Consider the following 26,266-nt stretch of genomic DNA (forward strand, 5'->3'; position numbering starts at 1 on the left):
CTAAACTACTCCTTAACAAACCACAGTCGAAAACAAAGCATGAACATTGACTTCCAAAAGGGGTATTTCCATAATCAGAATCGTTAAGTGCTCACAAAGCACTTGAATATATAGCATACGGTTAACTAACAGTAGAACTGCATTAAATGGACTCTAGAGAGTGTTACCTATTAATTAGGCCCTCTGCCGTTAACTACGTAGGGAAATCTTAAGGCCCAAATCAATGAATAGACCATTCTTAAGCATCACATTGCAAGGGAAGAAAATCAAGAAGCCCAGTGTTCTGAAAATCAAATGCATTTCACGGAAACAAAGAAGCAGCACAAACTCACGCAGAACCTGGCTTTCCGAGGCGCGGCAGCGATTCTTTTCACTTCAAAGGCCTTCTCTGGAGACTGGCGGGGCGTGGGGGGGAAACATTGTTCATTACACCCCAGACTTTTCTTGAACGGTTAGAAACCACCCTCCATGCCCCGTGACCCTCGCTAACCATCACTGGCAAGCACAAACGGAAACGAGAGGCAAACGAGGAAAGGTTTGCGGTCACCCGTGTCCAGGTTCGCAGCTCTGGGTACGCTGTAGTTCGGACATCGCTACTGCTCACCCCGTGGGACGGCCCACGGCGACTTCTTCCGTCCAGCGGGTCCTCCAGCCCTCAGAGGCCAGCCCTGAATCTCCAGCATTCTGCAGGGGACCTTTATTCTGGGGCTCCACCTCCGACTGCCCCTACGGCCGGGCCTAGGTGGTTGAGAAGACCGAGGAGCTTGGGACCGCAGGGTCTCACATCGCAGAACAGGCCGCGCCCACAAACCCGGCCTGGCGCCTTTATTACCCCACGAGTTTAAACCCACCTCGTCCGGGTCTCCTCACTCGGGAGGAATCGCCCCATAGACCGAAGCCCCAGGACCGATTCCCGGTCCGGTCCACAGAATCTGGCCCTTCCCGTACTCGTTTCCTTCAGAAAAGCCGCGGCCACAGCAGACCCTGGCTCCACGCACTACGGCCGCTACAGTGTCTGAGGACCACCCAGCCCTCAAGTCTGCGGGCTTCCAGAGCGCCTATCGCGGCTCCAGTGCGCAAGCGCGCAGGGGGCGGGGGCAAGTGCCTCGGTTCCTCAGGAAGGGCTGGTGGGGGAGAATGGGGCCGGATCCTCAGCTGGCCGACCGAGTGGAGAAGCAGAGTTCCGGCAGGGCCAGGGCTCCTCAACCCTGTGAGTGACCGGTGCTACCGAGGATAAACCGAGCCTGTTCCCCTGTTGGAACTGTAGTCCAAAATCACAAAAGCTGTGTATTCTGGCTTTCCTCTTTTGGCTCTTGGCTCCGCCCCCCGTCTGAGCCGCGAACACCGCCCTCGAGCGCCAAGCCTTGAGGCTCCAGGGAGTTGCCGTTTCTGTCCAGAGTACGCAGGCGCGGGAGTGGGGGTAGGGGGGCGAACCCTGGGCTCTCCTGAGGTGGGGGAAGCTCTTGGAGCTACAACCGCGGGGGGCTGCGCGTAGCGCGAAGGGTAAGGGGCGTCGTAAGAGAGGTTGGAGCCCGCGCTCGTCTTGGGGACTGTCCAGATCTTTATTGAGGCTTGAAGCGATGATCCTGACTGATACCAGTGCCCTGCTCATGGTTCACGTGGCGTTTCCTGAGGTTCTGGCGTGGTGCCTCAGAGTGCCTGAGTGAGTGATCGAAGACCGGGTTGTGTCTTTTCCTGCTTGGAGCTGTTTCCCCTCATTCTTTGGACGCAGGACTGGGGAGGCACCACAGAGAACACTGTGCGTGATTATGCCTTACTGTGATGCTAGGTTTAGGGATCTCTGAAGTCTCACTGTGGTTTGTGGCATTAAAAAATGAAAGTCAAGGGAGTAAATCGGAAGATCTCATTGGCTTTATTTAACTGTTCATGAGTTGGGCAGCATCCCTAATAATAAATAGACATTCCCAGGAGTTTTACAGAATGGAAGATTTTAGAGGCAGGTTTGTGGGGCAAGGAAATTATTAGCAAAAGAAAGGGTTGTTATAGGCCCGGTCATCTTTTTGAGGAAAGGGAATAGGCAGGAGTCTTATTTTGCAGATTACCTTTCCAGTGCTGCTCAGGAAAATTCAGATGGACTGTTCAAAGGTCACATTTCTCGGAGTGGTTCAAACTGCAATTGCTAATTAATTAAAATTGTTAATATTGGTTTGCTCTCTGGGGGTAAGTGACTCCATTTGGGGCCTGTTTCTTTTATAACTGTGAAGTGCCTCAGATTGTGTGTATCATTGAAGGTGGTGAAAGAAACCAGAGTATGTCACCCCAATATATACCATTTTGACATAAAAATTATTTTGAACTGGAGGCAATTTATAAGCATGAAAGTTAGGAAAAGTTCTCTCTGCCCTCCCCCATTTCTGCCTAAAGGCAGGGTGTACATTCTTTATTGGACATAACTCTAGACTCTTAGCCCATAGATGGCACCAAAGGAATCTGCAAATAAACTTTACTCCATTAGTTTACTTTCACAGATTGCCACACTTGGGAGCCTAAAACTGCTTTAATTTGTCCGTTCTCTACAAACTTATTATTTGTTGAATGCTAAGCCACCACTTTTGAGTTACTCTTGTTTTCTCCCATATGACATGTGCACACATGTTAATAAATTGTCTCCTGTTAATCTGTCTTTTTTGTTACAGAGCCCCAGCTGAAAACCCAAGATGGGTCAAGGTAAAAATTTTTCTCTCCTATAGCCCTATTATGTGTTATTTCTGGCATGGTTTTGATAGGCCTGCACTTCTGCTTCTTACTTTCCATGGGCATTATGTTTGTGGTGTGTAGGAGAGCAGAATTTTCCACCCAAAATGTGTCTCTTTAGCATAAGGATTATTTCAGGCTGATTATTTTTAAGAAACTGCAAACACAGGAGATGCTCTGAAACTGAGTAGAAGTTATTTTTTGCAAGAAACATTTACATTTAGGACGCCGGGTGGCTCAGTTGTTAAGCATCTGCCTTCGGCTCAGGACATGATCCCGGGATTGAGTCCCACATTGGGCTCCCTGCTCAGCAGAGTCTGCTTCTCCCTCTGACCCTCACCCTACTTGTGCTCTCTCTCTCTCAAATAAATAAATAAAATCTTAAAAAAATATTTTACATTTATAAGGGAAATCTCCATTTGTAAGGGTGTTTCCCTCACTGTACCAAGAAGAGGGAACCTAAATTTCTAGAATGTTATCAGTGGAGAAGGCATGGACTTAAATCTACATAACAGCCTTATCCTTGTTTATTATGCTTTTCCTGGTAACCTTCCATAACTGACTCTCCACCCCAGCATCTTCTTTTGTGTTTAGCTGAAGATGATAATTAAGGTGATGGCGTTGGCCATTTGGGGGTTTTCCTAGGTCCCTCCCTTGTATACAGGAAGTATACATGTTATTAAACTTTTATATATCTCCTGTTAATCTGTCTCATGTCAATTTAATTCTTAGACCAATCAGAAGAATCTTGTAGGGCAAAGGAAAACTTTTCCTCCACAGTATGGATCACTATGTTACTAGGTGTTGGGATTTTGATGGTCAGAATCTTGGCCATTAAATGTGCCCTCAAGAATGTGGTGCTATGGCATTTAAGTGATTAAAATAATTATAGGTAAGAAAATATTGGAAAGGAAGAGGTAAGATTATCATTATTTCTGAGTGATAAGATTGTAGGAGTATGTAATCGAGAAGTTGAAATTAATAAGACTTCATGAAACAAAAGAAGGGCACTTCATTTTCTTTTATAGCTGCACTTGCAATATTCATCTGTAGATTAGGTTTTGTTTGTTTGTTTGTTGGTTTTGGTTTTTGGGTTTTTTTTTACCTGTGCCTAGATGAAATCTTGGATGAATTCAATGATGTTTTCAATTAGTCTTGGATAATACAAGTTTCTTTGAACACTTTTAGCTAAAAGATCAGTTTCATTTTTTTTTAAAGATTTTATTTATTTATTCGACAGAGGTAGAGACAGCCAGCGAGAGAGGGAACACAAGTAGGGGGAGTGGGAGAGGAAGAGGCAGGCTCATAGCAGAGGAGCCTGATGTGGGGCTCGATCCCATAACGCCAGGATCACGCCCTGAGCCGAAGGCAGACGCTTAACCACTGTGCCACCCAGGCACCCCAAAAGATCAGCTTCATTTTAGTAGTTAAAAATGTCTTTAGTAATAAAAATGTTCAGTGTAATAATATTTTATTTAAAGCAAAAAAAAAAAAAAACCTTCCATCTTTTTCTTTCTCCTTGACCACATCCAGATATGGTTATATCTCGATTACTCATTAAGTCAATATGTGGTCTTTATATAATAATGTATATTATTTTTTATTCAAAACCAAGTAGATTTTCTAGATATTTTTTCTTTATTAAAGATTTAATTAGTTTTCTTTGTATCTGTTCTTAATTTTTAGAGATTTTCCACAGATAAATGTTCCATATTTACATTAAATGACCACAGATGTTTTTTTTCAGATATCCATTAGAATCTTTCAGTCTACCATTCTGGGGCTTCAGTTGGACTCTACAGTTGTCCTGAAACTTACTTTCATTGTTTTGAATTGGATTACTGTTTCCTGAAATTAAGTTAATTTTTCATTTTCATTAAAGTTCTTTTTCCAACAGCTTCCTTTAGATATATGTGTTACATTTCTTGGTTCTTTAATGTTTGGAAATGTCTTAATTCCACTCTCACACTTTGCCACTATTCAAAACTTAGAAACATCACTTTAAAGTTTTCTGGTAGCTTATGTTGTCAAATCTAATACCAATTGTTTTCTGTTACTCTATGCATAATCTTATGTCTCCCATTTCAAATACTTAATGCTATTTATATCCCCAATGTACTGAAATTTCATGACTTAATGGCATGGATCTTTAAACATTTTTTATGCTAGATATAGGTGAGATTTTTTAGTCTGTAGGCTCCAGATCTGAGAATTTTTCTTATATTTTTGGTTTTTTGCAGTCTTCTCTATTTCAGGATTTTTTCCCTGGAATTTGTATTTGCTGGAAGGATTGTTCCTGAGTTGTACCTAATTTTTCCTTCTTCATAGTTTTCTGTTCTTATTTATGGATGCAATATAATTTTCAGTCTCTCAGGGTAATTACAGTTGTTCAAAGTTTTCTTGTCCATTTTTGTCTTTTATGTCCAAATCAAATTTCTTTTCAAAAAAGCTTGAATTGTTTTTCTTCCTTTGTACATGGGATACTTTTCTGATATGTGTGGTAATCCTTGCCTCCACTCAAGAGGTAAAATTTCTCAACTGGCAGACATTAGAGCCAGCCTTTTCATCAGAAGACTGCCAGAGAGCTCTCTTTGGTTTAGAGCAGAAAATAGCAGAAAATAGGTCCAGTCTCCTGAGTTACTGGTGTTTGGGGCTAAGATAGGTAAGGTCCTCAGAGGCCCACAGTTCTGGTTTTTCACTCAGACTGCCTATGCCTCAATCCTGTCCTCATTTGTGCAGTTGCACATCCTTCCTGGGTCATTTTATCCAGAGATCAAACCCCCATGCAGTGTATTTGATTACATAAGAGAGGAAAAGTAAAGGGGGAGAACAACCAGTTTGTGCAAAAATTTTCAACCAGTCTATTTCTAGGTCCATATCTCTCCAGGCTTATCATCTTTAGATAATATAGAACTCAGCAACCAACAGGATCTAATTGACATTTATAGAACATTTGACCCAACAGCAGCAGAAAACATATTCTTTTCAAATGTTCATGGACCATATAATGAGATATACCAAATGCATGGCCATAAAATAAACCTCAAAATATTTAAAAGAATTGAAATCACATGGAGGATAGTCTCTGACCACAATGGAATCAAATTAGAAATCAATAACAGAAAACAGGAAAGTCTTCAAACACTTAGAAACTAAACAACAAACTAAACACTCTTCTAAATAAACCATGGGTCAAAGAGGAAACCTTAAGGGGAATTAGAAAATTACATTAAGTTGAATGAAAATATAAAATATCAAAATTCATGGGACACAGCTAAAATAGCGGTATGGGGAAATTTTTGGCACTAAAGGAATACATTAGAAAAGAAGAATCATCCCGAATCAATAATCTAATAAGCTCCCACCTCAACAACCTAGGGGAAAAAAAGCAATATACACACAAAGCAAGCAGAACGAAGAAAATTTAAAAATGAACTTTGACCTAATTCTCACACCTTATATGAAGATCAATTCAAAATGGATCACAGACTTAAACATTAAAACTATAAAGCTGGTAGGAAGAAACATAGGAGAAAATCTTTAGGATTGAGGGCTAGGTAGAGTTCTTAGACATGATACCAAAAGCATAATCCATATAAGGAAAAACTTGAAAAATGGACTTCATTAAAAGTAAAGTCTTTGGTCTGTGAAAATCCACATTAAGAGGATAAACAGACAAGGTATAGTCTAGGAGAAAATATTTGTAAACCACATATCCAACAGAGGACTAAGATGTAGAATGAATATGTTAATTAGCTTGATTGTGGTTACATTTCACAATATGCATATATCGAACCATCAAATTGTGTTCCTTAAATATATACAATTTAAATATTCAGTTATACCTCAATGAAAATTGGGGGAGGACAGAATGAAAAGGTCTAACATAACTCTTATTGGAGTGCCAAAGGGGGGGGGGAGAAAAGATAGTATCTAAACAGATAATTGGTGCAAAGTTTCCAGAATGAAGAAAACTGAACCCACAAATCCAGGAAGTATATCTCAGGTGCGTTGAATGAAACCAAAAAAGGTCCATGCTTAAACATATTATAAAACAAACAAAAACCAGCAACACAACTGGAGAATACAAAAGATTAAATTAAAAGCACTTATACTAGGGGTCCCTGGGTGATTTGATTTCAGCTCAGATCATGGTGTCAGGGTCCTGGGATTGAGCCCCACGTTGGGCTCTGTGCTCAGCAGGGAGTCTGCTTGAGGATTCTCTCTCGCTTTCCCTCTGGCCTTCCCCCTACTCACACACACACACTCTCTGGCTCTCAAATAAATAAATAAATGAATCTTAAAAAAAAAAAAAAGCACCTGGGTGACTCAGTCAGTTAAATGACTGACTCTTGATTTGGCTCAGGTCATGATCTCAAGGTTGTGGGACTGAGCCTTGCCTCAGGCTCTCCACTCAGTGTGGAGTTTGCTTGAGATTCTTTCCCTCCCTCTCTGCACCCTCCCCCACTTGCGGTGCACTCCCTCCCTCTCTCTCAAATAAATAAATAAATAAAATCTTTAAAGTGTACAGTTCAAAATAAATTTTAAAAAGTGTACAGTTCAGTGATTTTTTAGTATATTCACAGAGTTGTATAACAATTACCACAATTTTAAAACATTTTAATCATCTCCCCAAAAGGAACCCTAAACTCATTAGTACTCCCCATCTCCCCCCAAATCCTTCTTCCCTAGGTAACCACTGTTTTACTTTCTGTCTCTATGGACTTACCAATTTGGCAATTCCATATAAACTAAATTATGTAACAGGTGGTCTTTTGTGACTGTCTTTTTCACTTAACATAATTTTTCATCTATGTTTTAACATATATCACTACTTCATTCCTTTTTATTGCCAAGTAATAGTCCATTGTATGGATATACAAAATTTTATCCATTCATCTAGTAATGAGCATTTGAGCTGTTTCTACTGTTGGCTATTACAAATAATGCTGCTGTGAACATTCATGTACAAGTTTTTGCATGGACCTATGTTTTTATTTCTTTTGAGTATCTACTTAGAGTTGAATCACTGGGTTATATGGTAACTCTATGTTTCACCTTTTGAGGAACTGGCAAACTGTTTTCCAGAACAGCTGTACCTTTCCACCAGTAATGTATGAGGGTTCCAGTTTCTCCACATCCTCACCAATGCTTGCATTTTTCATTATAGCATTCCTATTGTATGTCAAGATTATCTCATTGAGGTTTGGTTGTATCTCCCTGATGGCTAATGATGTTCATGTACTGGTTGGCCAGTTTTATATCTTTTGAGGAAATAACTAATCAGCTCCTTTGTGTGTTTTTTTTATTATTGGATTATTTGTCTTTTTAATTGAATTGTAACAGTTCTTTATGTATTCTAGATAAAAATTTCTTATCAGATAGATGATTTGCAAAATTTCTTTCCCATTTGACGGGTTGCCTTTCTACTTTCTTCATGATGTCCTTCAAGCAGAAATGTTTTTAATTTTGATTATGTTCAATAATGCATAATGGAGTTACCTTAGTCTTTGGGGGCTGCTATAACAAAATATCATAAACTGAGTGGCTTATAGACAACAGAATTTTACTACTCACAGTATTGGAAGCTGGAAGCCCAAGATCAGGGTGCCAATATGGTCAGGTTCTGATGAAAGTCATCTTCCAGGTTCATGCTGTGAACTTCTTGCTGTGTCTTCACATGGAGGAGGGGTTCCCAGGCTAAGACTGGAATGGTAAATTCAAACCAAAAAGAGCAGGGATTTGATAAGCTTTACAAAAATCTTATGGAGAAAAGAACAAACTAAACCAAAAGTTAGCAGATGGATATAAGAAAGATTAGAGTGGGGCGACTGGGTGGCTCAGTCATTAAGTGTCTGACTTCGACTCACGTCATGATCCCAGAGTCCTGGGATCAAGTCCCACATCAGGGGGACAGAAGCAGGGGGCCTGCTTCTCCCTCTCCCTCTGCCTGCTGCTCCCCCTACTTGTGCTCTGTCAAATAAATAAATAAAATCTTAAAAAAAAAAAAAAGAAAGAGAGTGGATATAAATGAAATAGAGACTAGAAAAACAATAGAAAAGATCAACAAACTAACGGCTGATTCAAAAAACAAAAACAAAAACAAAAAAACCTTTTTTGACAAATCTTTAGCCAAACTAAAAAAGAAGACTGAAAATTATAAAAGAAAGAGGAGATATTACAGCCGATGCCACAGAAATATAAAGGATCATAACAGACTACTGAACAATTATATGCCAATAAATGGAATAACCTAAAATAATGGACAAAGCTCGAGAAACATATAACCTACTAAGACTGAACCATGAAGAAATAGAATATCTGAACAGTCCAATAATAAGTGATTGAATCAGTGATCAAAACCTTTCTAACAAAGAAAAGCCCAGGACAAGATGGCTTCACTAGTGAGTTCTACCAAACACTGAAAGGAGAATTAATGCCATTCTCAAACTCTTCCAAAAAACTGAAAAGGAAGTAAAACTTCCAAACTCATTCTTTGAGGCCAGCATTACCCTAATACCAAACCCTGACAAAGACAGAAGAAAACAACAAACCAATATCCCTGATGAACACAGATATAAAAATCTTCAGCAAAATATTTGCAAATCAAATTCAACAACACATAAAAAAGATCATACATCATGACCAATTGGCATTTATCCCTAGGATTCAAGGATGGTTCAACATGCACAAATCAATAAACATGACACACCCCATTAACAGGATGAAGGATAAAAATCATGATCATCTCAATAGATTTTTTAAAAAAGCATTTGGCAAAAATTCAACACACTTTCATGATAAAAACTCTCAACATATTAGGTATAGAAGGCATATACCTCAACATAATAAAGGCCACATATGACAAGTCCACACCTAATATACTCAATGATGAAAAGCTAAAAGGTTTTCCTCTAAGATGAGGAATAAGCCAAGGATGCCCACTCTTGCTACTTCTATTTAACATAGTAATGGGAGTCCTAGCCAGAGCAATTAGGCATAAAGTGAAATAAAAGGCATCCATGGGGCGCCTGGGTGGCACAGCGGTTAAGCGTCTGCCTTCGGCTCAGGGCGTGATCCTGGCATTGTGGGATCGAGCCCCACGTCAGGCCTCTGCTATGAGCCTGCTTCTTCCTCTCCCTCTCCCCCTGCTTGTGTTCCCTCTCTCGCTGGCTGTCTCTACCTCTGTCGAATAAATAAAATCTTAAAAAAAAAAAGAAATAAAAGGCATCCAAATCTGAAAGGAAGAGATAAAATTATCCTTCTTTGCAGACAACACAATATTATATACTGAAAACCCTACAGACACCACCAAAAAACTGTTAGAAATAATGAACAAATTCAGTAAAATTGCAGGATACAAATCAACATACAAAAATTAATCATGTTTCTATCATAATGAACTACTGGAAAAAGAAATTAAGAAAACAATTACATTTACAATGTCATTACAAAAGAATGAAATATTTAGGAACAAATTTAACCAAGAAGGTGAAAGATCTGTTCACTGAAAACTATAAGACATTGATGAATAAAACTGAAAACACAAATGAATGGAAAGATACACTGCCTTCTTATAAGCATTCAGCATTCGGGGAATTAAGCAGGGGTTAGATTGTCAGGGACCTTAAATGCCAAGCACAGGAACTTGAACTTTATTCTGTAGGTAATGAGGAGCCACTGGAGGAATTTAAGCAGGGGACAGGGGATGACAGAATGTTCTTATTTTTGCTTCAGAAAAATCACAGTAGTCTGAATAGATAGAAGTGGGAAGGAGAAGCAGGACCATTGGGAAGGAGTCGAGATCATGATTAGCCTGAGCATAGCTTCCCCTGAGGACTTCTAGGCCTTTGTCAGTTTCTTTTAATGAGCATGATGGTATCACAGTCCTTTATCTGCAGGTCTCTGAGTCTGCAACAGTTCCACTGATTCTGAACCTGGAACTTTAATGTTTGACCATTCAAGGCCCTCTAGCTGCATCAGTCTTCTCTTACAGTTGGAGGCATCAGTTTTGACAATGTAACAATTGGTCTTGTCTTTGATTCCTTTAAAGAAGTGAGGTTCCCAGCACTTGGATGCCACCTTAGAGAAGATCCAGTAATTCACCAGGGTCTGCTGGCTGCTGACAATTCACTGTACCACCTGCCCCCTGGAAGGAGAGACACTGCTGTCCACTGAGGCCTCATGTCCCTTGATCTCCATTTTCATCTTCCAGATGGGACTATAGGCATTCACTGATAGTCTAGACTTCTTCCCTAATCTGTCTTATCCTCACCTGGATGTTCCTTGCTCACTGGAACAGGAGGGGCTGTTAAGGGTATATGGCTGGCCATCCATGACTGCCTATTGTCTCCAAAGCCTTCCCCTTCTGGCAATTGACCAATTAATTTATCAGCTTACTAAGACACTTTTTTTTTTAAAGATTTTATTTATTTATTCGACAGAGATAGAGACAGCCAGCGAGAAAGGGAACACAAGCAGGGGGAGTGGGAGAGGAAGCAGCAGGCTCATAGCGGAGGAGCCTGATGTGGGGCTTGATCCCATAACGCCGGGATCACGCCCTGAGCCGAAGGCAGACGCTTAACCGCTGTGCCACCCAGGCACCCCGCTAAGACACTTTTAAAAGTAAAAGGAGATGCCATCGCCAATTATGTGAGACAATAGGCATGATCCAAACTGCCCTAGGCAAAGCAGGACATTGGTCATCCTGGGCTTGCAGGACCATTGGGTCATCCTGTCTTCTAATTCACCCCAACCACAATAACACCTTGAAACTGTTCTCCAAATAGCCACCATGTCTATATTTGTGTACATCTGTTTCTGGGCTCTCAATTATGTTCCACTGACCTATGTGTCTATATTTTCAACAATACCTAGTTGTCTTGATAACTTTATGACTTTGTAATATAAAGTTTTGTAGCTTTATAGTTAAGTCTCAAAATCAGGAAGTGTTAGTCCTCCAACTTTGTTCTTCAGTATTGTGGTGGATATTCTAGGTCTTTTGCCTTTTCATATAAACTTTAGAACCAATGTGTAAATATCTACAAATAGTTTGCTGAGAATTTGGGAACGCACTGAATCTACAGATCAAGTTGTGAAGAATTAACATTGTAACAATCTTGTGACTTCCGATCATTGATATAGAATATCTCTCCACTTATTTAGATCTTCTTTGATGTCTTTCATCAGAGGGTTGTAGTTTTTTTCATATACAGTATGAACATATTTTGTCAGATTTATCTCTAAGTATTTAATTCTGGGGGGTGCTATTGTAAATGGTATTATTTTTTAATCTCAAATTCTAGTAGTTCTTTCCTGGTATAGAGGAAAGCACTGACTTTTGTATATTAACCTTGTATTTGTTATTGTCACTAATTTTTATTTTAGTTGTTCTAATAGCTTGTATGGTACCTTACTGTGATATTAATTTGCATTTCTCTGATGGTTTTTAATGTGAAATATCTTCTCCTTTGTTTATTTTCTTTCTTTTTTTAAAATTAAAATATTTTATTTATTTTTGAGAGAGAGAGAGAGAGCAAGTATGAGCAGGTGGGGAGAGGCAGAAGTAGAGAGAGAAGCAGGGAGCCCGATACAGGACTTGATCCCAGGATGCTGAGATCATGACCTGAGCTGAAGGCAGAGGCTTAACAGACTGAGCCACCCAGGTGCCCCGCTTTTGTTTATTTTCTATCCATATATCATTTTCAGTGAAATGTCTGTTCATTATCTTTTCCCTGTTTTCTACCTAGTTGGTTTTATTACTGTTGAATTTTGAGATAACTTTTTATATATAGTAATTAACAGTTCTTTGTAATATCTGTGGTTTGCAGGTATGTTCTCCCAGTCTTTCCCTTTTTTTCCTATCCTTTTAATGGTCTTTCACAGATCAAAAGTTTTTAATTTTCAGAGTCCAATTTAGTCATGTTTTTCTGTTAGGAATCTCATTCTTCGTGCTCTGTATCATCAATATGTTTACATGGATTCAGGAATCAAATATATTTAGATGATACCAAAATCCTCTGGGCCTCTAAAACTCTGACTCTTGTCCCTGTCGCATACCCACACCCCACATATAAATCCAGCATAAAGGGTGTCACAATCACACACACACACACACACACGCACACAAACATACATATATACAAATATATACAGGAAACCAAACCATCTTTACCCCTACCACCCTGTTGGAGCCACTGTGGACTCACCTGGAGTACTTTGATAGCCTCCTAACTATCACTCTGCTGCCTAGCTTCTCTTGCATTCTCTTCTCATTCAGCAATCAGAATGATCCTGTTAAAACCTAAGTCAGTGGGGCGCCTGGGTGGCCCAGTCAGTTAAGCATCCCACTCTTGATTTCAGCTCAGGTCAGGCTGTTAGGGTCATGAGATTGAGCTCTGCATTGTGCTCCACATTCAGCGGGGAGTCTGCTTGAGATTCTCTCTTTCCCTCTCTGTCTGCACCTCGCCACCTATTCTCTCTCAACTAACTAATCTTTTAAAAAGAAAAAGAAAAAAACCAAAGTCAGGTTATGTCCCATTTTACTCTTTGCTCAAAATCCCCCAAACTGTATTTAGCTCACTCAGAGCAAAATTCAAAGTTCTTAATGACCTACAAGCCTTCGGCAACCTGTGTACCTACTTCCCACTCTCATCTCCTGTATCCCACTTACTGACTCTGTCCTAGAGGCATTAGCTTAAGGAATGTTCTCTGAAGACACCAAACGTCCTGCTTTGCATGTAGCTATTCCCTCTGTCCAGCTGCTCTACCCCCAGATACCTGCATGGCTCTATCACTTCCTTCAAGCCTTTGCTCATATACCACCTTCTGATGAGGCCTACCCTTCCCGCGGTTAAAATGAACCTGATGCTGCTTTCAATCCTCCGTCTTAATCCCCCATCTACTGCTTTTGTCTCGAAAGCATTATTACCTTCTAACATACTAGAAAATTTACTTAATATGCTTGCTTCTCATTTTGTTTTTCCTCCAAAAGGAACATAGGTATCATATGGGTTGGAATCTTCTGTGACTTTCTCTCTTGATTCTGGCACATGGAACAGTGCCTAACACAGAAAAGTTCTCAAAAAATATGTTAAGTGAATAACTGAATGAATCAACTGCTGGTTACACAAGTTGCTTATACTATTCACAGTCGAACTTCATGTTTTCCCAAGATTTAAAAAAAATTCATATATATAAACAAGGTTAGGATAAGCCTAATTTTGTTGCTCTTACACAGTTACTCTCTCCAGTTACCTCCTCGCCATTCCCACGTTTAACTTTATCCTTGGCTATTCAAAATATGTTCTAGGAGTCCAAGGAAAGTTTACACCTTGGGCTGGGGCCTCACACCCTCAATGCAGGTGGGCAGGCTGGTTGTTTCTATGGCTGAAGCAGCACTGACCCTAAAGGGTATCTGTTGGACTTGGTCAAGTGGAAAGAGGCACACATTAGAACCAGAGAGAGGCCCCAAGAGGACAGTGTGAGAAGGTGGAGGGATGTCCACAGGGGTGGCCAAAAATCAGACATAGGCTGGGGAGCCAAGCTTACAGATGTGTTGGCTGGAAAGCTGAAACTGACTTCAGAAACAGTAATTAGGCCAGTGGAGAGAGGAGTGCTGGTATCATTAGTTGGAAAGGGAGCCTGTGGAAAGGAAATAGGGAATCCACATACATAGGTGTAGGTGACTCAATTCTGTGTAATTTAGGATACAAGAGGATTGAAGTGCTGGGAGCAACTGGGAAGATGGAACTGGAATCTGCTGCAGTTGTGACTGAGGCATTGGGATGCAGAGGGCCTCCCTCCTCCCCATTCAGAGAGCACCCCCAGATGTGTTTGAACGTGAAGGGCAGAAGACACACAGTAGAACTTGTAAGAGAGGGTGAGTCAGGAATTGTGCTCCTCATTTCACAGTCCATACCTGACGTGGGGAAGAAATCAGGGAAGGAAGGATTTGGGGGCCGAGCAGACAGGGCTAGCTATGTAAGTGTTTGAGTAATGGGGTGGGAGCAGGGGGTCAGCAAGGTCAAAGGGCTGAGAGCAATACAGGTGATGAGGTGCCTGGCAGGGGATCAAACAATAACGAGAAGATGGGATCTGGTGAGCTGCCTTCTTCTGGGACAAGCTACCTATAGAGGTACCCACTCCAGCAGATTCCAGGATGGCCAGTGAGATTGCTTCCTCTTGTGTCTCCTCTCCGTGGGTCAATGTTGAGGGCTAGAGGGGAAGCGGACAGAGGACGAGTCCTTGCAGCAGGCAGGGGAAAGAAAGGGATGGCTGTGATGCAGTGCAATCTGAGATGGCCTCAGCCTTAGTCCCCACCACATCATCGATGCAATGACACACTGCCTCCTCCAAGTCTCCCAGCTGGGGGACAGGGTTGCCAGATTCAGAGCTCCCCTTATTTATGTGGCAACAGAGGAATTTTTCCTTTATTGGGTATAGAACTGTGGGTTCTACAATTTCTGGCATTTTGTTTCTGCCCTGAGGTAGCATCGGAAACCTTTACACTCTAGAGCTTCCTGTGTGCTAGCACTGAAGCTGAAGAGGTGGACACTCTCGGGTGGGCTTGTCAGGCAGCTGAGTGAGATGGGGCTGGACCAGTGGCAGGAAACCTCAAGAAGAGCTGTTTATGTGTTTGTAATAGGCTTTTGTTTGGCACATGAGTTCTTAAAAGGGATATGGGATTTGTTAATGGAGCTGTTTTCTGAGTTCTTGGAAGAACTCTTGAACAGCCTGGGTCCAGGCTTGAAGGAAGAGAGGCCTACATTGACCACCAGGGGCCTAAATGTGGAGCATATACTTCCAGTGCTATGGGGCCCCCGTCTCTGATTCTCCGTGTCTATAGGGTATCCCTCCGCTTTCTCTATTCCCTCCCCTACCCTCTCTGAGGTCCCTCAGCACAGTCTCCTTTGCACAAGTCTTGAGAATGGGTGGATATTTCAGGTGGCATCAAGGTGATTACTGTAAACCAGAAAATCAACCAGAAAGTCAATTTGCTCTTTACAGTAACTGAGCTGCAGGACATCTTAGTTTTGAGCAGCCCACACCCACCTCCTCTGATTGGATGCCAGGACACTGAGGTACAGACCCCAGAAAGGAATGCAGAGTCTATAACATCCAGTGGGATGTAGTTACTCTATCTTGGCAAGAGTGCCCTAGAGTCTGTTCTGGGGCAGGGTAGACAGGTGAACACTGCCCCAAGGTACTCAGGTGGGTAAGGCCCTGTGTGAGACCTGTCCCCGGTGGGAGGGGTGGCAAGAACAGAAGCTTGCCTAGGCAACTTCTATAATAGCAGATATTCAGGGTAGAGAGAGTAGGCTAGGAGAGTTATGTCAGAGCTTCCCACTCAGCCAGCAAAAAACCCAAAAAAAACAAAAACAAAAAATCAGCTGGTTCTGTTTGACCTGTTGCTGAAGATGCATATTAGAAATGCGGGAGAAAGGAAGGGTGATCAAAGTGCATGGAAGAAAAGGGGGCACATGCCAAGAATGCTTAAGGAAATATGCCCTTCAAGGCAGGGTTCAGCTTCCCCATACCCTCTGACTCTCCCAGACCTACCTCCTCCTGCTGAATGAAGGGAGATGAGCTTACTGGGAAGTACAGTGGCTCCTCCTCCACTCGGGTTCCTGCACCCTAGGAGGATTGGGCAGGACAGGGAATCTTGAACCAGCAGAGCAGGAGCCACTGGGGAGTTGAGCTCAGGATCTTTAGTGCTGGCCAGACGTGGCACCTCTGCGGTCAATCACCATATATCCATCTGTCCTTTCCCCTGGGGATACTGGAGGAGAGACCTGCTCAAAACAGAAGCAAGGGTGCCACCAGATCCTGTTCATGCATGGGGGCCATGGTGACAGGCTGTGACAGACATATTTACATTGTGACCCAGCAATCCCACTAGGAGGTATTTACTCAAGAGAAACGAGAATATAGGATCATACAAAACCTGTATGTGAGTGATTTTAGCTGCTTTATTCATTTATATCTCTTAGACAAAAGACTATTCAGGTTATAATTTTGTCTTCAGTGTGTACGTGTATGTCTATTAGTTCACCATTTCAGGTAAAATATAGAAACCTTTTACCCTTCACTCTTTATACTTGTCATATGTTTTACATATGTATGCATTGAACACTTCCCCCACCCCCACCAGTGGTATAATTTCAGTTTTCAAAGTCTATTGTCATTTAAAGAATTTAAGAGGAGAAGAATAGGCCTATCATGCACACATTTATTATTTCTGTTGCTCTTCCTTTATTCTTGAAGTTCCGAGCTTTCTTCTTGCATCATTTTGCCTTCAGCCTGAAAAAGTTCCTTTCACATATTTTTAGAGTAGTTGACTGGTAATGAATTTTCTTAGTTTTCCTTCATCTGCATCTGTCTTTATTTTCCTTTCATCCATTAAGGATATTTTTGCTGGGCATAGAGTTCTAAGGTTGACAACTCTTTCAGAACATTAGTGGTATTTTTCTACCTCTGGCTTCTGGTTTCTGATGAGTAACCCACACTTGTTCAAATTGTAACCTCTCTCTCTGTAGGATGTATTTTTTTCCCTCTGATTGCCTTTAAGAATTTTCATCATCTTTGGTTTTCAGCAGTTTGAATAAGATGTCTCAGAGTGAGATTTTCTGAGCTTCCTGAATCTTTCACCAAATTAGGGGATTTTCAGCTATTTTTCCTCAAATATTTTTTTCTTCACTAAACTGTACCCCGTATTTCTGGAACTCCAGTGAAATGAATCTTATAATGTCTAATATTGTCCTACAGGTTTGGAGACTTTGTTGTGTGTGTATGTGTGTAAACATTTTCTTTTGGAACAGTTTTAGTTTTAAAGAACTACTGTAAAAATTGTACAGAGTTCCCATACACCCATGCCTAGTTTCCCCTATTATAAATATATTAATATGGTATATTTATCATAATCAATGAATCAATATTGATATTTTATTATTAGCTAAAGCCCAGACTTTATCAGATTTCCTCAGTTTTCTTACAGTCTTTTTTTGTGTTCCAGAATCCCACCTTACATTTAGTAGTTATGTACACTTAGGTTCTTCTTGGTTGTGACACTTCTCTTGTTTTTGATGACCTAGAAACTTTTGAAGATTACTGGTCAGGTATTTTGTAGAATGTTTCTATTGGAATTTATCTGAGGCTTTTCTCATAAGATTTGTATATGTTTTGGGGAAGAACACTGCAGAGGTAAAGTTCTTTTCTCTTCACACTGTATGAAGAGTATATACTACTAATATGACTTACCACTGTTGATGTTGACCTTGATCACCTGGTTTGTTAGTGTTTACAAATTTTCTCCACTGTAAAATTACACCTTTTTTCTCCATTTCCATACCGTACTCTTTGGAAGAATGTCATTACCCACACTTAGAGAGTGAGGAGTTATCTTCTACGTCCCGAAGGGCATAGTGTTTACATAAACTATTTGGAATTCATCAGCATGGTAAACTTGTCTTTTTTCCCAATTCATTTATTTATTCAATCATTTATGTTCAGTGTAGACTCATGGATATTTATTTTATTCTTTGAGTTATAATCCAATTAATTGTTACTAAAATTGTTGCACCTTTGGCAACTGGGAGTTCTTTTAGTTGACTCTATCTCTTTCACATATCCCCATTGTGGCAAAGATAGTTTTGTGCTTTGTTTCGGTTTTTTGATCTCTTTCCAGCACTAAAAATTGCTCCAACCTCATCTTGTATATTTCCTGCTCCAGCCCTATAATCAGTCATTTATCCAAAGAGCTCTGGTTCCTTTCAGTGGAAAACAGTATTAGGAATCAAGGTCTGATTGCTAGGGGGCTCATTTTATGGGGGTGATGTTGTTTCTAGATCCACTCAGTAAACGGAGTAAGGAGATATATGTGTATATACACATGTCTATAAATATTTTTATATCTAATCATCTGTATCTACATTAAGATAAATGTGAGTTCATATTTATACGGCTCTTTTAATTTTTGTTGGATATATTTTCCTATCCGCTCTTCAAATTATATCATTTCTGTTGATCTATCTTCTAGTTCACTGACCTTTCTCTATTCTGTTATTGAACTCATCAGGGAATATTTCATTTTGAATATTATAGTTTTTAGCCACAAAGTTTCCATCTCTTTCTTTTCCATAATTTCTAATTTCTCTGCAGAGAATCTCTATCTTTCCATTCATTTCAAGAATGTTTACCTTTACCTCATTGAGCATAGTTGTTGAGCATCTGTTGGCAGTTGTTCCAGTCTCAATGAAGTTTTCAAGTCTTTGCTATGCTGTTTGTTTCTACATCATGCCCATGTCTTTTAAGGGTTAATCTGGGGCTTGAGTGAGTAGTGGAATATATTGTAGTTCAGTTCTCAAAGACTGTGTTCTGCTTATTTGGACCTGTTCTGTGCATGTGCTGCTCAAGGTAAGCCTGGGACTTAGATGTTAGTTTGTATACAGATTTAAGTGATGCCCTTCTCCAGTTTTCTCCTCTTCAGAATTTATCCCCATTCTCAGACTTGCAAAGCCCTCTTTGACATGCTACTCTCAGGGTTTAGTCCTTTTTGCCATCATGTAGTTGTGACTAGGACAGCCTTTGAGGTGATACAGCTAGCCAGAGCAGAGTAGGCAAAAATAATGGAGATTTTTCCTACACTCTTCAGAAAACAGGAGTCCCTTTACCTGTTCCTTGGCCAGAAAGCCAAATAATCTCTCAGGATGCCTGTGCCATTGTGAAACGGAAGTACAGATCCACAACGAGGGTTGTCTTTGGGGGTGCACCTGAGAGAGTAAAACAAAAGAAAATGAACCAGGGATTGTCCCCACACTCTCTGACATGCAAAGACCTACCTGCCCAATCATATGGATAGAAATAGGGGTTTTATCACAGAGTTTTTGCTTTCAGTGCCTGCTGTATGGAGACAAAGGAGGAAAGGCACCCACCATAATCACCTCCTCATATGTTGTTATTCAAGTTTTCACTTCTGTCCCCGTTGTTTGCTTTTTTTACTTCTCTTCAGATTTTTATTTGTATTCTGTGAGAAAGATAATTTGTAAGGATCTTGCTCCATTTTGGCTGGAAACACTTCAAAAATAATTTTTAAAATAAATACGTATGTAAGAAATGTTTTATAATTATAAATATTTTAAATGCTACAATTATACACCAAAATGTTACTAGAGCTTACCTATAAATAATGTCATTCATTTTGTAATTTTCTAAATTTTCCTGTAGTTTTGTAACTATATGTTTTAATTGTATCATTAAAAAAAAAACATTAAAGCAGTTTGGATTTCAGATCTCCTGCTGATTCCTATGTAACCTTAATGTGGACACTAGGTTCCTTGACTGAGCAAACTGAATAGTAAAAAAAAAAAGAGAGAGAATGTGGATATCAGATGGGAGCAGGGATTAAGTACAGCAAGAGTTGTCCTTGCAAAAGTTATCAGTCCCAGAAGACTCTCCAGGGCACTCATACTGGGAAATTGAATCGAATCAGCACATTCAACTCTAGAAAAACATAGCAATATCACCCAAATATGGATAGATGAAACCAGGATAATTAGATATAATTAAGAAAAACTGAGCTTAACAAGGCCTACAAAGGCAGAAAGAAAAAAATGTGTTGAATTATGGTGCTATGTGCAACGTACCCTCCTACTCTCAGTAAAGAAAGATATAATGAAGATGTGTCCTCATTGCTAGAGCCTGTTTATCAATATTTATCAAAATAAGGTCTTTAATTCCATGGATACTTTTGGTTTAGGCATTTTCCATTCTGTTCAAAATAGTTGTAGATACTTATCCTAAGGATGTTTCAACTTCTAGAAATAGAGAGCGCTGAGAAAGCAAAAAGAAAAGTAAAATAAATGTTTTGTTATTTTGAAAAATAGTCTCCAATACAAGATATACCCATAATGGTGGGACCAGGGGCTTTAAGATATGGGTACGTGTGTTACAGCAAATGAACTGTCTTCTGTTAGAACACAGCACACTGAAATCAAGGGGAGTACTTTATTTAGAATATATGTTGAAATATTTGAGCACTTTCAAACCCATCCTTGAGAGAATATGTATCCCATTTGTAATAGGGATTTCCCTTTTTGCTTTGAAGTCAGAAAGCAAAGGTTCTGATATACTTTTAGCAGAAGGAGATAAGGGAAATCACTTTGTAAAATTCTGACAATTGGGAGAGTCATAGCCCAGAAGTGCAAGTCCTATCTTTCTAGAATTTCTTGAACTTGTGTTCCTTTCAAATAACACCTCCCTCATCCTTGGCTTCTGCTTTTAAAGATATTTTAAAGCTGTGTGTCCTTCCTTTTCAGCCTCATGCTTAGCAGCCATTACTTCCTCCAGCTAAAGCCTGATTTACTTAATTTGTTACTGTTACATTATTTTCATTTTAGCAGAAAGAAAAAAAAATCTAGACTTATAGACATTTTTAAATTTTTTTCCCAAAGGGAAAGAGCTGAGTTTGAAAACCCCTGGGTCCACAAATGCTCATCTTCACCTTTAGCACACTAAAGTCTTCTAAATCCTGCTCATTGTGGAAACACTGATCCTACAAGAACCACTGCATTCCCTGTCAGGTATCCTGGAATTCCTCCTTCCGGTTCCCGTGGGGCTGAAGGCTCTGCCCCAGGGGGCATCTAGCCTGTCTGCAGGGGTCTCACCCACATCCTGGGAAGGTTCCAACTTGGCAGGACCAGAATACCCCTAGAATAAATCCTCTCTGCTTCTGCTGATAAGAGGGCATTGTCTAGGGCTTTCTCCAAAAGACTAGAAGACTAGAGTGGGGGGAAGGAAATGATTTTAAGACACAGCTAGAATTGAGAACCACTAGACTTGGGAGATGGGCAGAGCACAGGGGCCCAGTTGTAAATGAGGAACATGTTTAGACTTACACATTATGTCTAACCATGATCTTTAGTTGTGGTCCATGGTACATGGATCGACCATAAGCTAAAGACAAGAATCTACGGTTTTTTTCTTTTTACCTTTTAATATAGAAAAAATGCAAACATTCACAAAAATAGAGGCAAAAGATGAATTAATCACCATGTATTCATTATCCAGATTTAAGTTATCAACATTTTGCCAAGTTTGCCTTAAGAAAAGTTATAAAAAACTAGGAAAAAAGGAAACATTACTGTATTATCCTGTGTGACTCTTCAAAGTCATACTACAGCATGGTCTAAATGTCCATGCAAGGTCTAATAAGCCATTCTCGAGAGGAGTTTTCTAAACTCAGCAACATTCACATTTTGGGCCAGGTAATTCTTTGTTGTGGAAGGTTGTCCTCTGTATTATAGAATGGTTGGAAGCATCCCTGGCTTCCACCCATCATGTGCCAGTAGCATTCTGCCCATTCTCCCCCACCCCCCACGATCATGACAACTGAAACGGTCTCCAGACATTGCCAAATGTCCCCTGGGGATTAGAACTGCACCAATTTGAGATCCCCCTACTCTAGTGGAATGCACAATTGATTGGCTTTTTACTATTAATTAGGATCCGGACTGTACAGATAGATACTAACTTGAAGACAACTGATGTATTTCATGTATTTGTCTATTACAGATGCAACTTGATTCTCTGCAGAAAAGATAACCTTAAAGGTTTGATGTGTTGCTCTGTAGGACATTAAATAGTTTCGTATCTAATTTTGCAATCTTATTCCAAGATTCTTTTTTCCACTGAGTTGGCTCTAGCAGAGCCATAGTTGCTCCATCATTCAGGACAAGAGGAAAATGTTAATGATCTTCTCTGATTTGAAAGAACAATCTCACAAGTTTAATAACTTCTTTAAGAAATCCAAAGACATCAGGGGCACCTGGGTGGCTCAGTTGGTTGAGCATCTAACTCTTAATTTAGGCTCAGGTCATGATCTCAGGGTTGTGATATCGAGCCCCGAGTTGGGCTCTGGGATTAGTGTGAAGCCTGCTTGGGATTCTCTCTCTTTCCCTCTCCCTCTGTGCCTTCCCCTATCCCTCCCTTTCTCTCTAAAATAAATAAATCATTAAAAATAAAAAAGAAATCCAAAGACATCAATTACAGCATTTTTTTTTTACCACAACATGTTATCTATTGCTGCATAACAAATTACTCCCAAACTCAACATCTTAAAACAAACATTTAGCATCTCACACAATTTCTGTAAGTCAAGGACCTGGGAACTGTTGGCTGGAGTTCTGAGTCTCTCATGCAGTCACAGTTAATCTACTGGCAAGGGCTGTAGTCATCTCAAAGTTGGACCAGGGAGGCAGGATCTGCTTCTAAGATGACCCACTTGGATAGCGGAAGGCATCAGTTCCTCCCCGGCTGTTGGGAGATCTCAGTTCCTTGCTACATGGGCCTCTACACAGGCTCTCTCAGCGTCCTCATGACATGGCAACTAACTTCTCCAAGAGCAAATTATTTGAGAGAGAGCAAGCATGCGCACCTCAAAGACAGAAGCTGAGTATCATTTACAACTTAATCTTAGCAGTGATGTACCACCCCTTCTGTATTTTATTAGCCTCACAGACCAGCCCTGGTCCAGTGTGTAAGGTACTACACAAGGGTGTTAATACCAGGAGGTAGGAATTGTTGGTAGCCATTTTGGAGGTCAGCTGTTACATCAGTTAGTATGATGACCAACTGGAATTATGGTTTTTTAAAAAGCTATCTTCATAAGACAACGTAACCATTCCTAGAGATGTTCCAATGCCTATGATGTCCAGAGTACTGCTTTAGGTGGTATGAAATGAAAGCCATCAGTATGATGCAGTCAGGCTGGGTCTGAGGATCCAGAGGAGGGTCCCCCAGGACCAGCTAAGAGGATTCTTGGCTTCGTGCAGGATAGTAATCAAATGAGAGCTGGAGAAAATGAATACAGAGTTTACTGAATAGTGTGAGCGACAAACAGAGAATAGCAGACGGAGTGTCTGGGAGACTCGGAAAGGAAAGGAAAATGAGTCTCATCATCGCTTGGGGTTAAGGGTTTATATTGGAAAGGGGTTTAGGGTTCCTGTTCCTTCAGGAATCCAGGGTAGGGTCCAATCAAAGGCAAGTGTCAGATGAATACTAGGTTTTATTCAGTAAATCACCAGAGAGAGGGAGTGTTGATGCCAGCATCAGCCGAGGTTTATTTGATGCTATTTCCTGGAACATGTTTGAGATCTGGCTCTCCTTGGATGTTATCAGGTGTTTTGGCCTTGGACAAAATGCAGAGAATGTTTAACTTTCTTGCGTCCCCCCTGAAGTGGGAACACGGCTTCTTTGGCTTATTCAGAGGCAAAGTATAGAACACGAGTGAATGGTGCCTAACAGAAACTCTGCCTACAGTTCCTACAGACTCTGCCTGAGATCTTGCCCATGAGGCAGGCTAGAAGTACTTGAAGGTCTTTGCTATAGCAAAGATTCCCCAACAATGAGGAATGAGAAACGATGTACAAATATCTCAGTTTCAGTGGCCCTTGAATGGGACCATTTGTATTTATACTATCTTCCAGAATTCCCCACAGGACTGAGCCCCCATTGCTCACAGGGATAATTTCCTCATTGATGCACTCTGTATTTGGTTTCATTCCTCCCTTGTCACTTGCCTATCTACCACCTGCCAAATAAATTGCCTGCACTCACATCCTTGTCTCAGGTCAGTGATGTAGGAAACAAAGGCAAAAGAAAAATTACTAAATTTCCTCACTACCTACAGGCCATTCACAAGTCCTTGAAACAGGCAGAGTGACATTACTCTAGGAACTCAGCTACCTCAATGTTGATACCTTGCTAAGGGGAAAAGGCAATCTTAGCCCAACCCCCAGGACCCTGTAAGTCTACTTTAACATATAAAAATTCCTTTGGAGGGGCGCCTGGGTGGCACAGCGGTTAAGCGTCTGCCTTCGGCTCAGGGCGTGATCCCGGCGTTATGGGATCGAGCCCCACATCAGGCTCCTCCGCTATGAGCCTGCTTCTTCCTCTCCCACTCCCCCCTGCTTGTGTTCCCTCTCTCGCTGGCTGTCTCTATCTCTGTCGAATAAATAAATAAAATCTTAAAAAAAAAAATTCCTTTGGAAACTTCCTTTATCTCTACCTCCCTACAAGATATGTGTTGGCAATCATCCCCGAGCATATGACCTACTGATAAACATCTGAAGGGTCTCATAACTCAGGTTTTATTAGACAGTAATAAATGACCCCTTCCCAACAATAGCCAGCCACCTCAAGGTCCTGGAGACCTTGCTTCCAAAATTCCTTAGAGACTTATGCTATCCCTAACACCCTCCCAACTTGAAAGTATATAATGGGCCACCCCAGGGCAGCTCTTTCTCCCCATGGGTCCTGTCCCTGTTCTTTAATAAAATCATCCTTTTGCACCAAAGATGTCTAAGAATTCTTTCTTGGCTGTTGGCTTCAAACCCTAACATCTTTCCTACACCAGTCAGCATCTGGAGCAAGCCACTCTTAGAAAGAAAACCACAGGCCTAAAATGGTGTCACTTATCCAAGCTACCAAACCAGGGCTTAATAATACCTAGCCTAACTATAGTTGAACCTCCCCAAGAAATGTAAGCTGGGGCACCTGGGTGGCTCAGTAGGTTAAGCATCTGCCTTCAGCTCAGGTCTTGGGATCAGGCCCCGAGTCAGGCTCCCATCTCCTCCTCCCTCTGCTGCTCCCCCTGCTTGTATTCTCTCTATCTCAAATAATTAAAAAAAAAAAAACTTGAGAAAGAAAGAAATATGAGTCTTAATCAGGCAGTCAGGAATTTTCTAATTAGCACCAATGAGGTAAACCGTTACTTGGGGCCTCTCCATCCTCCAAAGATGAGATACTGTTAGAGATTAGGTCATCAGGGACCACAATGAGAAATTAAAACAAACTATCTTGTTTCTTCCAGCATGTTTGTTGTTCAGCTTCAGGAGTCCTTGAGAACTGCCCTGTTCCTGGAAGCCCACCAAAGTTACTTAACCAAGCAGATGTCTGAGAGCAAAGAAAATCATAAATGTTCCTGGGAAATTGCAGAGTTAAGCAAGCCTCTGTTAAGTCATGATTGAACGATTACAAAGGTTTTACTGAATTCCTGTAACCACTTCCTAACTGCAAGAATAAACCAACCAAAAGGTTGCCAGCTGGCGGTATGAATTGGTTCTGCAATTTGTGTTAAGAGACAGAACTTTGTGGACTATTTCTCCATCTCCTTACTAGCTGCAAGTAGCTACAAGTAGTAAAAACCATTTGCTGCAAGCAGTAAAAACCATTTGCTCAAACCAAAAGACTTGGGTTAATCTTTTGGAGGATGCACCCCAAGCCAGGAGCCCTTTTGTGTTCAGTAAAAAACTTGGTGACCCATATGGGTCAGTTGTCCATCTAATAAGACCCCCACTCTTCCACCTAAGGGAAGATGACCTTGCCTGTAACAATCTTTTCTTTATTTCCTAAGGATTAAATATTTATTTATTTGTCAGAGAGCATGACAGAGATAAGCAGGGGGAGCAGCAGGCAGGGGGAGAAGCAGGTTCCCCGCTGAGCAAGGAGCCCTATGTGGGACTCGATCCTATGATATGAGCCAAAGGCAGACGCT

At 40.8% G+C, this 26,266-nt stretch overlaps 1 protein-coding gene and 1 long non-coding RNA gene across 24 annotated transcripts in view; one reads left to right on the forward strand and one right to left on the reverse strand.

Annotated features, from left to right (window-relative positions):
* Positions 1-26,266, reverse strand: part of ZFP30 (ZFP30 zinc finger protein) — a 45,737-nt gene that overhangs the window by 18,690 nt on the left and 781 nt on the right. For 3 of the 23 annotated variants that reach the window (XM_034638373.1, XM_034638369.1, XM_019793320.2), the window contains exon 1: positions 852-1,145. The gene's annotated coding sequence lies outside the window, so the exon portion shown is untranslated. Of the gene's footprint in view, positions 1-332; positions 1,146-8,292; positions 8,661-16,275; positions 19,485-19,646; positions 19,756-26,266 lie in introns of those variants that run through there. The other 20 variants (XM_034638372.1, XM_034638370.1, XM_019793319.2 and 17 more) reach the window with 15 other exon arrangements.
* LOC117795152 lies at positions 1,137-25,704 on the forward strand. Its single transcript, XR_004618990.1, has 3 exons — positions 1,137-1,663; positions 2,658-2,688; positions 25,583-25,704. It is a non-coding gene; the product is annotated as an uncharacterized LOC117795152 (long non-coding RNA).

Source organism: Ailuropoda melanoleuca, chromosome 12 (genome assembly GCF_002007445.2).
Source record: "Ailuropoda melanoleuca isolate Jingjing chromosome 12, ASM200744v2, whole genome shotgun sequence".
NCBI classification, from domain to species: Eukaryota; Metazoa; Chordata; class Mammalia; order Carnivora; family Ursidae; genus Ailuropoda; species Ailuropoda melanoleuca.